Below are 14,387 nucleotides of genomic sequence, written 5' to 3' on the forward strand. Positions count from 1 at the left end.
TTAGATTCAGGGCCTGCAGGAGGCTGGGCAGAGGGTCGGGCTCCAAGCGTGGGGAGGGGATGCTGGATGGGTTGCCGGCACTGGGCGGGTTCTGAGAGGGGCCCAGGCCCCGCGAGCCCGCAGGTAGTCACACTGCCGCCTGCGGGTGTGTGTTTCTGCGCGGCCCCGAGTGCCCGCGGTGTGCGGTCAGGTTCAGGAAGCTGGTCAGGACAGGGTGGCCCCAGGCAACCCAGGGGAGACTTAGCAGATTTCCACATTCGCCGATCAGATTCCCAGGCAGCCACGTGGAGCCTCTGGTCCATGAGGCCCAGGTGCCGGCACAGCCCTCAGACTCCACATCCTCATCGGTCATTGGTCAGTGGAAACAACGTGGACGCATTGCAAGTCTGATGCAGACAGAAGGCTGCCAGCCAAGGCTGCCCTCACCGCGGGCAGAGGCTCTGCACCAGGGATCTGGTGCCGGCCCCCCCCGCCACCCTCGGAATGAGGACCGTCCCTTCCCACCTCGGTCCCCAGGGTCACCTCGGTCAGAATGCTAGGTGGGAGCAATATGGATACCAGCGATGACAGCAAGGGAAAACTTCACTTCATGGAAGGAGGGGAAGGGACATTGAGAACAAGGAGAGTCTCCCCTTCCTCAGGCTCCACGGAAAAGCCAAGTGAAACGGATGGAAGTTGACAAAGCGCCTTGGGAATATGGAAACGGAAACAAACGGGAAAGTTTTCAAAGCCGCATTTCTGACAGTTTCTGGAAGACGTGATGCTCCTGGGACTGAGAAGGAAAGTAACAAGACGGGGGCTGGGAGACATTTAAAGCCTTGGTTGCAGATACACTGTAAAGGCGGTGATTTGGGGTGTGCGTGCTTCCTGAGTAACCGCCGGCAGCCCGGCTGCTGCCTTAACAGTGTCGCATGGTGGTATCTCCAACACACCCTGGGAGAAAGCCCCACACCCCCCCACCCCGGCCCAGGCATGGATGTTGCCCCCCACCCCTGCCCAGCGAGTGCAGAGAGCCCAGTGTCTCCCCTGAGGGGCCCCCACAAGCCCCTGCGGCTCTCAGGAGATCCCGGGAGACAGAGGGCGGTGAGACCCGCTGGGGACCCCGGGCAGATGCTGCACTCACACCCGCGGTCTCTCCAGGAGCAGGTAACTCATCACATCACAGCTACATGTTTGCTCACATGTCTTTATGTTGACATTTACAATTTTCCATTCTATTTAAGCAGTCACAAAATATGTAAATTTTGGTGAATTTTAAGTGTTAACGTCTTAAAATTGAATTATTATATCACCTTTTGACCGATGGGATACCCACCAGCTTCTTTTAAAGACCCACGAGCATCTTAAATCAAGTGTGATGCTGATGGATGTCCATCCTCATCTATTTAAAAGTATATGAACGACCTTGAAGTTTAAATAAGCCACTGCGTTGACACCCACTCTCATCCATTTCATAACACATGAACAATCTCTGTAACGTTTGGAAAATGTCACTTCTTTTTTTTTTAAATTCTATTTCCATTATACTTACGACCCTAATTTTATCTACTGTTACGTTATTATATTTACGACCTTAATTTTATCTACTGCTGCTCTTAAGTCGTGTGTCGATCACTCCATCACTCTTCCTTGCAACAAAAATCTACATAAAATTGAAGTTTTATTTTCTCTTGGTTTTGTGTAAGCTTTTCAGTTGGATTGAGCTATTATTAGAAATACTATTTGTAAAAATCAGATCAAAACAGTAAGAATATACTATACATTTAAAAGTCGTTAAAAATAAAAAATACAATGTTATTGGGAGGGGTGGGAGGCACAGCGCAGTGGAAGTGCACGAGCCTGGCACGCACGAGGTCCTGGGTTCCATCCCCAGTGCCTCTGTTAAGGAGGAAAAAAACAATGTTATTGGAAATAAATCTGGAAACAAAATAGATAATTGATAATATTGATTCTTGCTGGAGCTAAACATGGTTCAAGTTTATTCACTTCATTTTGTCGTGGTGGTCATTGAAAGTGCACATAAGCGGATGGGATGGAAGAGCTTTTGGTGTTAAAAGAGCACTTGGTTCTCTAAAGCCCTGAGTTATGGGCCAAACATCACACAGCGGTCTAGCAGCAAACGTTGTTGCAAGTGGCACCTGAAGCAAGACTCCTTCCTTTGCGCTGATGATCACAGACGTGGATGCTGCCAGACCCACGGAGGCCTGCCACATCCACCTTCCTGACCTCAGCCTCCTGTTCGGTGCCCCGAACCTCAGGCTCGGGGGCAGAGCAAGGCGCCCGGTCAGGTTCCAGATGGTGGGACATCACCTCCCTTTTGAGAAGTGAGGAGAGAGTGGTCGGCAGGAGAGGGAAAGGCAGGTGGCAGGCCAGCCAGATCGGGTTTAAGAAGGAGGCAGGTGGAAGGTGAGAGTCTGGAAGGTGACAGCTTTGCAGCCACCCGAGCTGGGTTCCCCGGGAGCCTCTTCCCTGGGGGAGGCAGGTCTGGGCTGGAGACTGGCTCCTGACGTGTCCCTCATTTATAACGTCGTGCTGCTTTCCAGGGCACAGCATAGCGATTCAGTTACACATACATATGTATATATTCTTTTTCATTATGGGTTATTTTAACATACTGAATGCAGTTCCCTGTGCTGTACAGCAGGTCCTGTTGTTTATCTATTTTATATACAGTCGTTTTATCTGCAAATCCCAAAGTCCTGATTTATCCCTTCCCTCCCCAGCTTTCCTCTTTGGTAACCATAAGTTTGTCCTCTATGTCTGTGAGTCTGTTTTGTAAATACATTCATTTCTGTCATTTTTTTAGATTCCACATATGAGTGCTATCATACAATGTTTTTCTTTCTCTTTCTGGCTTACTTCACTTAGAATGACAATCTCCAGGTCCATCCATGTTGGTGCAAATGGCATTATTTTATTCTTTTTTATGGCCGAGTAGTATTCCATTGTATAAATACACCACGACTTCTTTATTCAGCCACCTGCTGATGGACACTTAGGCTGTTCCTATATCTTGTCTACTGTAAGTAGTGCTGCTGTGAACATTGTGGGTGGGGGTGCAGGTACCTTTTCAAAACTAGAGCTTCCTCAGGATATACACCCAGGAATGAGATTATTGGATCACAGGGTGAGTCTATTTTCAGTTTTTTAAGGAGGCTCCACAGTGGCTGTGCCAGATTTGGAGACTAGCTCTTGATTATCTGGAATGACTTCAAAGCAATTAGCTTTTCCATATTAATTTCGGGAGGGGCAAAGTCCAGCTCAAAGGGAGAGTTTGGCCATGTTAGCATGTTGGGAAAGAAACTCTCAACATCCCATAAACTTCTGGACTGCTCCAGGGAGTGTCAGGGACCACACACAGCAGAGCCGTCCCACAGACCAACAGCATCCGAGGGTCACTGTGCTGAGGCTCAGGATGGAACCGCCAGGTCTGGGTGACCAGGAAGGGAACAGCATCAAAGGGGGACATGGCTGAACCCAGCTCTGCCCTCGTCCACACGGAGAGACACAGTGTAAGCGGGTCGCACCGGCAGCACCAAACGTTTCCAGCAGGATCACAGACGTGTGTTCGTAGCAGGGTTCTGCTGGGGATTCTGGAGTCCCAGATCATGTACTTCTTAGACATGATAAAGAAATTAAAGAAGTATTTTCAGCTCTTGCATAGCTTTCCAACCGGGAAAACAGAGTCCATAAAGTTTTCTGTTGCTTGTTTTATTTAGACGGCAGCTTCTGGAATTTCCAGCGTGAGCTTCCATTTCCATAGGTTATCACTAATAGCAAATAACGTGGAGTCCAGCCTAGTCTCCAGAAGGGAAAGAAATCACAGCCTTTGAAAACATTTTAGTGAGTTGAAATGTCACGTGTTTCAGCGGGAGGAGGCGCGTGCTTCCCCGGCGCAGGGCGGCGCACCAGCACAGCCACCGCGGCCGGGGCGGAGGGGAGAGCAGACGTTCCTTTACGGGGACTCAGCATCTACAAGACTCGTTTGCATCTGATCTTGTAAGCTTTTTTATTTTGGAATAAGTTTATTTTATAGAAAATTTGCAAAGATAGTTCATGGAGTTTCATTTCTCTTTCACCCAGCATCTCTGGATGTCAGCATCTTAAATAATTTGGTGCATTTGCCAAAACAAAGAAATGCTGGGACCACACCATCAGCTAAACATGGACTTTCATGGACTTCACCAGCTTTTCCGCCTACATCTTCGTTCTGACCCAGGATCCGGTCCAGGAGTCACCGTTGTCCTTGGTCCGCTGGTCTCCATCAACAACTCCAGTCCGGGACAGGTCCCCAGACTTTCCTTCTTTACCATGACTTCGACAGATGAAGGGCACTGGGCGGGTGTTTTAGAACGTGCCTCTATTTGAATTGCTTGAGACAGTGTCATGATGAGTCTGGGGGCTGCAGCTTCTGGGGAACAAGAGTCTGCACATTCCGCATCCGGGGTCTGTGACACCCAGGTGACAGCACAGGTGACGCCAGCCTGGACCATGTGGCTCGGGAGGTGGTGCCAGCCTTCTCCTCCGTAGTGAGGCTGGGCTTCCCTTTCCAGACTCCACCACCTGGAAGCCAGTCACAAAGTCCAGCGCAGTGTCCGGGGGAGCCCTGGGGAGGGGAGGCTTGGGCCCCGCTCCTGGAGGGGACAGTTACGTAGATTGTTTGGAATTCCTCTGTGAGAACGTGCGCCTCCTTTTTCTCTGATCATGAGATGTGTTCTAGCTCAGGCACCCCCCTATTTCATAGGTCACTAAAGCAAACTGAGCCTCTTCTCAATGTGTTCTTAGGGAAGGTCAGAAAACCCAACACTCAGTGCAAGGGAGCAACCCCTTCTCACACAGGCGGGCTCCTGCTCACGTGACTCCTCCTCCGTGTTCACGGCCGAGCACACAGATACACGCAGAGCCTTCAGATGCCCCATTTCTGACAGGAGGCCATGTTGGCATCGCCCAGCGTGCACCTGTTGGATTACAGTACTTTCAGAGGGGAGGTTCTGGAAGCACGGCGAAGCCCTTTTTGCCCTGGAGCGCCCGTGCGAATTTGCAGTCCCCGCCCTGAGAGCAGCACCTTCTTTCCTGCCAGCTCGCTCTCGACCCGGGGGTCCTGAGGCAGGGATGCCGACTGGAAACCAAAGTCAGGCTCCAGGACTTCAGTTCCCAGCTCCAGGGTTTTGCTGAACGTCCGCGCTGGCCAGTTACGTTTTGTCCAGAGGTCAGCACGGCCGCACAGCCCCCGGCCAAGCGTGCTCGCTGGGAGGTGTAAGGGAAGCGCAGGCGTTGGAAACGTGCACGGCGGTGCGGGTGATACTTTAAACAATTACAGATGGCGCGGGGCTGGCTGGGGCTGACAGCGGCATCAGCCCTGACAGCGCCCTGACAGGCCTTGGCCGCGATGATTAATCACGGCGCTGTCTCCGGGCACTCCAGCTTCCCCTCGCAGCTCCCACCTCCGGCAGGATCTGTAGCTCTTGTTGCTGCACCACACAACACAGGAAATGTCTTTCCCTTGCCCCGTCCGAGGGCCACTCACGGCTGGGAGAGCTGCTGGGCGCGGCTCCCTCTGATGGCTGGGATCTGGAGAAGGTTTGGCCCGGGAACCCTGAAGGTGGCCGCTCTCTACTGGCTTCTCCCAAGTGGCCGAGGACTTACAAATTGAGTCAGGCTGATGGCCGTCAAACAGACGGGCTGTGCCTCTCTGGGGAAGAGGTGGCTTTGAGGGTGAAAGCATTTCTGGGCATTCTGTCTCTGTCTCGTGCTCTCGTTTCCCCGAGGTCATGTTGTGGACGACACAGCGATGCGCGCACTCAGATCGCAGGGCTGTGGAGACGCTGCTTTCCATCCCACAGCTGTCTTTCCGGAGGAGCTCGGTGCCTCCCCCGCCTGCCTCCACGGGGACTCCCGGCCCAGGGCTCAGGAGGTTCTCCAGGAGCCTGGCTGGTGGTCAGTGCAGCGGGGAGCCCGTGAGGACGAGGACCTTGACCTTGGTCCTTGTCCTTTGGGTGGACGCTCTTTACAACTTTGTGAACATTTTAGTAAGTGCAGCGTCTAAAGCTAGTTGCCTTACCATTTTTTTTCAGCTTTACAAACAGTTATAAAGTATCTAGATCTCCCAATATCTGAACTCTGAGGAATTGGTGTTCCCATTAGGACCACTGGTGTCGACAGAGACCAGACAAAGCCAGACACCACCAGGGAGATCATGAGGATCACAGGGAGATGGTGAGGACCACGGGGGAGATGGTGAGGACCACGGGGAGATGGTGAGGACCATGGGGAGATGGTAAGGACTATGGGAGACATGGTGAGGACCATGGGGGAGATGGTGAGGACCACGGGGAGATGGTGAGGACCATGGGGAGATGGTGAGGACCATGGGGAGATGGTGAGGACCACAAGGAGATGGTGAGGACTATGGGAGACATGGTGAGGACCACGGGGAGATGGTGAGGACCATGGGGAGATGGTGAGGACCACGGGGGAGATGGTGAGGACCACAAGGGGATGGTGAGGACTATGGGAGACATGGTGAGGACCACGGGGAGATGGTGAGGACCATGGGGGAGATGGTGAGGACCATGGGGAGATGGTGAGGACCACGGGGAGATGGTGAGGACCACAAGGAGATGGTGAGGACCATGGGGGAGATGGTGAGGACCATGGGGAGATGGTGAGGACCATGGGGGAGATGGTGAGGACCACGGGGGAGATGGTGAGGACCACGGGGAGATGGTGAGGTCTATGGGGGAGATGGTGAGGACCACAAGGAGATGGTGAGGACTATGGGAGACATGGTGAGGACCATGGGGAGATGGTGAGGACCATGGGGGAGATGGTGAGGACCACGGGGGAGATGGTGAGGACCACAAGGAGATGGTGAGGACTATGGGAGACATGGTGAGGACCATGGGGGAGATGGTGAGGACCATGGGGGAGATGGTGAGGACCATGGGGGAGATGGTGAGGACCATGGGGAGATGGTGAGGACCACTGGAAAACCAGCCAAGATGGCAGCTGGGCGAGTGTGCAGAAGTGCAGTAGACGCAGCCCTTTATGTCACTGTTCACTTAAAGAACGAGAGAAACAGAAGCAGCCAACGAAGTCACTTGGCCGGAGACGTTGAAAAAGTGACAACCTGGAGGAGCAGCACTGCCTCCAGGGCCAGTGGCAGTGAAGCAGGCAGGGGGGGCGCTCGCCTCCCAGCTCCACTCGGGGTCCAGGCATTGGCATGGGCGTCACGCTCCCACCTCCTTCCTTCTGCTCCAGATAGCGTCCCAAGCTCCTCCCACCCACACACACCTGCAGGGTTCCCCGTGTTTGGACCTGGTTTGGGGTGAGCAGGATGAGAGATCATCAGGTGCCCGTCCCTGATCATGGAACAGCCCGGCTTTACTTGCTCCTTCTGGGTGACGCAGCCCAAGTGAATGCAAGACTCCACACGGTCAGGACCAGAGTGACACCCAGCCCGTGGTGGCCGTCCCGCCCAGCAGCCCTGCTTCCACCTGGCTTCTCCTGGTGCAGCTGGCGTGTCCAAAAGTGCAGCCACACACACTCAGCAGGGGAGACTCACCTGAAAGACCGCCAGCCCAAGACCCTCTGTGGAGGGACGGTGGGTAGAAAAGCTGATCAATTATCCTGGACCCAAGGCAGCAGGTCCAGACACTGAGGGAGGGGAACACACAATTCCATCGTGTCAGCGCCCTCTGCCTCAGTCATGACAGGCAACCAGAGAAAAGTGGGAGAGGGTGCGACTCAAACAGCCAAGATGCGTGGAAACAACCTAAATGCCCATTGACAAACGGCTGCATGGTGACGTTGTGGTGCACACACACACACACACACACACACACAATGGAACACTGCTCAACCGTAGAAAGAATGAAATAATGGCATCTGCAGCAACATGGATGGACCTAGAGACGATCACACTAAGTGAAGTGAGTCAGACAGAGGAAGACAAATACCATACGATGCCACTTACATGCGGGATCTTAAAAAATTACACAAATGAACTTATTTACAAAACAGAACAGATGTAGACAAACAAACTTACGGTTACCAGGAGCAAGGGGATGGGAAAGGATAAACTGGGAGTTCGACAAGATAAACAACAAGTTTCTTCCGTAGAGCACAGGGAACTATGTTCAGTGTCCTGCAGTGCCCTGTGGTGAGAAGGAACATGAAATGAGTACATGCGTGTGTGTGTGACTGAAACACGACACTGTGCACCACAGGTTGACACGACACTGTAAACTGGCTGTACTTCAATAAGAAAAACGTAAAAAAACAGCCAAGAGGAAATAATAAAAGACGCTCAACTTCACTTACCAGAGAAATAAAGATCAGAATCTCGCAGATTTACAAATATCCACAACCTGACGCCAACAGATGCTGGGGACACGTGTGAGGAGTCGGATTTGAGGCCGCTGTCTCCCAGCGGCGCCTCCTGGGGAAGGAGCAGGAGGGGAGCTGGGGGCCTGGAGGCCGCAGGGCGCAGCCCCCTCCCCCGGCTGCATCTCCTGGCCGGGACCTGGGCTCATCTTCGGGCTTTGAGCAGTAAAGCAAAGTGACACGTGCACCCAGGGCCCCTCTGATGCCCAGCGCCAGAGGACGCAGCATCCTTGTCTAGACTGCTGGAGACACTGGGGAGTCTACACTTTTATTATTTGGAGGAAACACATTCTTTGGGAGGAAAGTCTTTTTTGATCAAATTCTAACATCAAATTCTCCATGGCTCTTTGGTTTTGAACAGCGAGAGTCCTGTTTCCTTTCTCTGACAATTAGCAGGCAGACTTTTACATCAGGGTCCCCAGTGTCCCCCGGGCAGCAGCCAGGAAACGCACAGCTGCCGGCCTGTCTGAGCCGGGCCCAGCCCTGGACGCCGCGCGGGCACCGCCCCTCCTCCCGAGCATCCCCGAGCAGAGACCCACCTTGGTCCCGGGAGTCTCTCCAGGATGGAGGTCGTCTGAGGCCAAGCTGGGCCACCTCCTCAGGAAGCTGACGGGAAGGCTGGCCCCTGGGTATCTGGCGAGAAGCGTTCCACAGCGTTACAAAGAAAACAGGCATTTCCTGGCCTTCCTCCTGCTCCTGTACCGGTGGGATGACCAGATTCAACCGTACCGTGTGAAACTTTGTCTGGTTTTGCAGCATAGTTTTATTGTCCTGAGCCAGGTGGGGACAGGAACGCATGTCACGGGCGGCTGAGCCCAGTCCCGCCCAGGAGCCCCACGTGCCAGAGGTGAGGCTGCGGCTGGGAGCCCTGGGCCCTCGCCTCCAGACCGTGGCGCCTTCTGCCACGAAGCCCCCCGCCCACAGGGGCCCCTCTGCTCCAGATGCCTCCACGGTGTTGGGGCAACTGCTCGGTCGAACAAGTATGTTCAGCATGTTTTACTGGCGCTAAAGACACCTCATTCTTCTGTGAGTCAGAAACTTGTGGCTGATTCAGCTCCTTTGACAAACGAGGGAAAAAGTGAATTTGCAAATGATATGACACTCACAAAGTTAATACCCTCGACATATAAAGGCCTCAAGAACAAATAGCAAAAGCAAACAGGAAAACAGACACAGAACACATGCAGTCTATGAAAAAGACACATGGACTTCAGCGACACGTGGAGGAATTGCTATGCCCCAGTGGTCAAATTTAGAGTTTCATGCATTTAAGCAGAGGCAGGATTTTTCACCCTTCGGTTTAGCAAAGGTTTAAGGAAGAACCTTATCTCTTATGGTGAACAGGATGGGAAAGAAATCATTTTCATACACTTTGGTGAGAACATAGACTGATACAAGCTTTTGGAGAATAATTTGGCAAGGTTTTTTTTTTTTTTCCCAAGCTTTAAAAATTTGCATACCCGGCAAAAACTGGATTTCTAGGAATTCGCCCCAAAAATCATTGGGCAAATGTGCAAAAATTTTACTTAAGGATACTCATTTCAGCAACGTTCGTAATAGTGACAAATTAGCTCTGACTCCCAAAGTAGGGGGTTGGTGAGGCACAGAATGGTTTAGCACTAGCATGGAATTCAATGTAGTCTTTAACACGAAAGGTGAGGACCTTCATTTATCGACGCGGAGGTATGTGCATAATGTTCTCTTATATTAAAAGTTACGAAATAGTGTGACCTCCCCCTGGTAAAACGCACAAGGAGAGACAAGAGGAAAACAAAAACCCGAAGGAAACCCGTGTAACTGGGGGCTTTGCAGAGGGGACCTGCGGGTCACAGAAGAGGGTTTTTTTTTTTTTCATGTTTCTGTGTTTGCTAAGTTTATTGGTTTACAATGAATATTTATTACTTTCATAATTAACAAAAATCATTATTTCAATATTGATTTGTTTCTTTCCTTTTTTGGTGGAGGGACTGGGGATTGAACCCAGGACCTCGTGCCTGCTGAGCACACACTCTACTGCTGGGCTACACCCTCCTCCCTGGTCATTTTATTCTCGGTAAAACGTGGGTTGCCTGTTTGTGGCTCATGAGAGGTTAACAGTGACCGGGAATTATGTCTCTTGGCTAATGTGGCAGCTTCTTTCCACTTTTCTAGAGAGCTGTTTGCAATAAAGAACCAGCCCCTCCTCTGCTCTGTTTTAAACAGTCTCGGATCCAGGCTGTTTGCTTTCCTGACAACTTACGTGCCATCCAGCTTTGAGTAGCTATTTCTGGATCCAAGCTATTTTTTTCCTCTGGTCTCTTCATTTTTCACATTTCTTCTTCAGGGTGGAATGTGGAATGCATTTTATCTTTCTTTTAACTAGGAATAATATATTCCATAGTATGGTAGTAAATCCCTCTTAAGTGGTCCATTCTTAAAAGGCCACCAAATGTTTCTACAAATACTGGCAATCTTTTATTTCCCTTCTGAAAAATTTTCTTTGTATATGTTTTGAATCACTAGCCCTTTGAAGCTTTGGGAGGGTTCCATGCACAAAACCTTACCTGAGCATTGCTTGAAGTGGTGAGTCTCTCGGAAGGACCGGAGGGCAGAGAGGGCCCCACCGGCACCTTGGCCTCAACCCTGAGTGTGGCTCAGGTGGCCCTCCAGTCATCACCAACCTTCCCGTGCCTAGCACTTGGCTGAGACGACTACCCTCGGGAGTCACAGAGGCTCAGGCAGGAAGGGGCGGTCCCTGGTGTATGCGTCTGCATCTGCATCTGCAGATTGAGATTTTAAAAAAATGAGGGAACAAATTATCCCTGCAATTTAAATTTTTTAACTACTTTGTTATTATATTATTATTATTATTGTTATTATTATTATTATTTTGCTTTTGTAATAAAGGAAGAGAGAAGCTCATCCTGCCCCCCTGGCTTTGGCTACCACAGCGGGCATCAGATATATACAGAACCCCGTGGGCTTGGAAGAGGACCGCAAAGTCTGGAGTCCCAGCCAGGGCAGGTGACTTCCCCGGGACACGGAGAAGAACAAGCCTACAGCCATCCTCTCACTGATCTCTGAGCTCCCCATGCCCTCATCCCTTCTAAGGTTTTACATTTAATTATTCATAATAATGCCCACGACTTAGCCACTCTCAACGCTGTTCCGACACACTGCAGGGGCGTGTGAATACACATACGGCTGACAGCAGGGGCCTTGTCCGTTTCAGGGCAGAGCACAAAGTTGTTTTCAGGGAGGGTTCCATTTAGCTCTGGCCAAAATGCCTTTGACATCCCCTGGCCTAGGAACCCCTTTTGTTGGTTCTGAAGGGGTAAGTCCTAAAGGGACAATGTTTACACTCATGCTAGAATTAAGAGTGACGCTGGTCCTATTCTTTTCATTTATAAGAAGCAGAAGGATAAAATTGTGAAAAACCAAATTAAAAAATGTCCAGTAAGAGCAGTTATGAAATGGAGAGGAAAAAATGCATGTTATGAAAAGATATCATTTGATTTAAAGTTTTCCTGACAAAACTCAACCTATAGCATTTCTGACTGTGAACTGCTCACCTGGGTAAATCTGATTCCCTGGATATACATACAGTGAGACCAGGTTCTGGATATTTACCCCAAAGTCACATCATTTGTTGTCTTAAATTCTCATCTCTCTTCTGAGTCACTTTTCACAATATTAGAACATAATTTCCACACAGTCCTATCCCCGTAATGACAGACAGACAGACAGACAACGTGGTGGCTGTTTACAGATATTAATGGCCTGCTGAAACTGATGGAACAGGAGAAGTGCCAGGAGATGGGACTCTTTTAGGTGACACGGTGGCCGTGTTGAAAGCCGGTGTTTGCTGGCACCCTCCAAGTGCCAGCCTCCTTGCTAGATGAGTATTATGTTCGACATCGTCTCTTTAAATCTTCACAATGACATTGAAGTTATTATTTCCATCTGCCAAGTTCATCCTTTAAAAGGCAGATGAAGTGGGAATTCCATCTTCCCGTAATTGTTTCCAAAGGAGCCACCTTCCTGGTCTTTCTTTCCACCCCCGACTGACTCATCCTCAAGGGGAGAATGAGCAGCCCCAGAATCTGGGAGGGGGCGCGACCTTGTCCCGCCAATCATGGGACAAGATTCTCCCCCCTCCCTCTGAGCCACAAGGCTCTCGGGCATCTTCTCTCTTCCCCATGTGGCCCCGAGTCTGCAGCCACACAAGAGAGCCATGGCCCGTCTGTCTGTTTTGGGGAAGAACCTCAGGAAACCCTCTGGCTGGGGATCCGGTGCCCCTTGTCTAACCGCCTTCATCAGAAATCAGAGGCATGTTCTGCTTCCAGGCGCTGTCTTATCCAGCGACTGGCTCTGAGACGGGAGAGAAGGGGTGGGTGGTCGTGCATAAGCTCCTTTAAACTCAACAGCTGTCCTACAATTAGGGGTGAGTGCCTGGCTGGGTGGCCTGGCAGGGAGCAGCCAGCGAAGGGGAGTGCGCTCACTCCCACCCAGACCGGACACTGAGGATTCAGGGTGAAGGGGTCCGCTGCTGGTCCTCTGATTATGGCCCTCAAGAAACCTTGGAGGACCCGATTCATTGTCCTGACCTTTCTTAGTTATTTATGATTCCCTCATCCTTCTCCGTAAACCCCAAAGTCCTGGTGAGTCGGGATGTGGATCAGCCAGGATTCCTCCTCAGCCAGCCAGGCAGACATGTTTGTAGAGCCCCCAGACGGAGCGGTGCCTCAGTTTCCCCTGGCCGCGGCTGGCCCCGGGACGGGGAGCCACCTGCACTGCAGGACCCCCAGGGCCACTGTGTTTGTCAGGGGGCAGGTGGGTTGGATTAGCAGGGCCAGCCTGGAGGGAATGCCCAGGTAGGACTCCTCCCAGTGCAGAGCCGTGACGGACACAAGGCGTCTGCTCCAAGATCTGCGCTTTGCAGACATGGAGACACAGGCCGGGGGCTGCCGAGCGCATTTCCTGGGTGAGCCTGCAATCACTGGGGCCCAGAGCCAGCCCGTGGCTCACTAAGGGCCCTGCCTCTGTTCATCAGAGTGTCCCTGCCACCGCGGTTCCCATTCTCCTCTCTGCCTCACCTCTCCCGCGAGCATAAAGAAAGCTGACCTTCATGGCTTAGCCACCAGTTCAGTGCCCTACAAGTTCAGACAGTCCTCCCCTAAATCTGCGTTCCAGGCCTGTCAGTCCAGCTCCGTATTTCCCAGTCAGTCTGTATCCACACACAGGGCGGGGTCCCCTGGGGTGACCGGGGCCCCGTCACGCTAGACCACGCGCTGCAAGTCTCAGAGCAGCAGCGCGGCGGACCTCACAGACCCGCGTGCGCCCTCGTGACCTGCCCGCTCGTCAAAGTCCGTACAAGCAGATCAAAAGGCCTGTTGGAAAGCTGCACGGTGCTTTTCATAAATGATTACTCGAATATTGTTTCTCATGTCTTAATGTGGGACAGAAATTTCAGGTTTTAAACTCAAAGGCATCCTATCAAACTTCTCATCACTTTCCGATGGCCATTTATGTAGACACCATTATTCCCCCTGTGTCCTTGCGTTCAGCAAATTTACCACATAAGCTTCAGATTCTTCTACTTGGAAACTTTAGAATTATTTTCCCTATGTTTGTGTATAAATATGCAAAGACAAAATCTGCCTCTCGTCTTAAAATTGTCTTGAAACCTTCCTGACTCACAGTGACCACTGGACACAGGCCAGCCTCGCTCGGTGAGCTGCTAAGCACCTGCTGTTTCACTTACGTGTCCAGTGAGAGCCCGACACCCGATGCCTGCTGCCTGGAGGCTTGTAACTTCCTCTCTTCTCAGGTCAGGACCCGCAGCCTCTTGTCTGCAGGAGACGGGGCATTTCAAGTCCCTGGCTCTGAGCCTGATTTTGGAGAAAGGCTGGCTGCTGCATCCCGGAGTCCAACCCCCAGGACTGCCGGGGAGCCTTCTGCCAGCAGGGCAGGGTTCAATTTCAGTCTGCCCACAAGAACTTGGACTAGGTTTTCCAGTCCTT

The 14,387-nt window shown here is 51.6% G+C and overlaps 1 long non-coding RNA gene across 1 annotated transcript; it reads right to left on the reverse strand.

Moving 5' to 3' along the window:
* Nucleotides 1-8,936: 8,936 nt before the first annotated feature.
* On the reverse strand, nt 8,937-14,181 carry LOC135321039 (uncharacterized). The gene is made up of 3 exons (XR_010380451.1): nt 14,129-14,181; nt 10,929-11,144; nt 8,937-9,018 (listed from the first exon to the last, which is right to left on the reverse strand). It is a non-coding gene; the product is annotated as an uncharacterized LOC135321039 (long non-coding RNA).
* Nucleotides 14,182-14,387: the final 206 nt, after the last annotated feature.

This window comes from Camelus dromedarius, chromosome 3 (genome assembly GCF_036321535.1).
Source record: "Camelus dromedarius isolate mCamDro1 chromosome 3, mCamDro1.pat, whole genome shotgun sequence".
In the NCBI taxonomy this organism is placed as follows: domain Eukaryota; kingdom Metazoa; phylum Chordata; class Mammalia; order Artiodactyla; family Camelidae; genus Camelus; species Camelus dromedarius.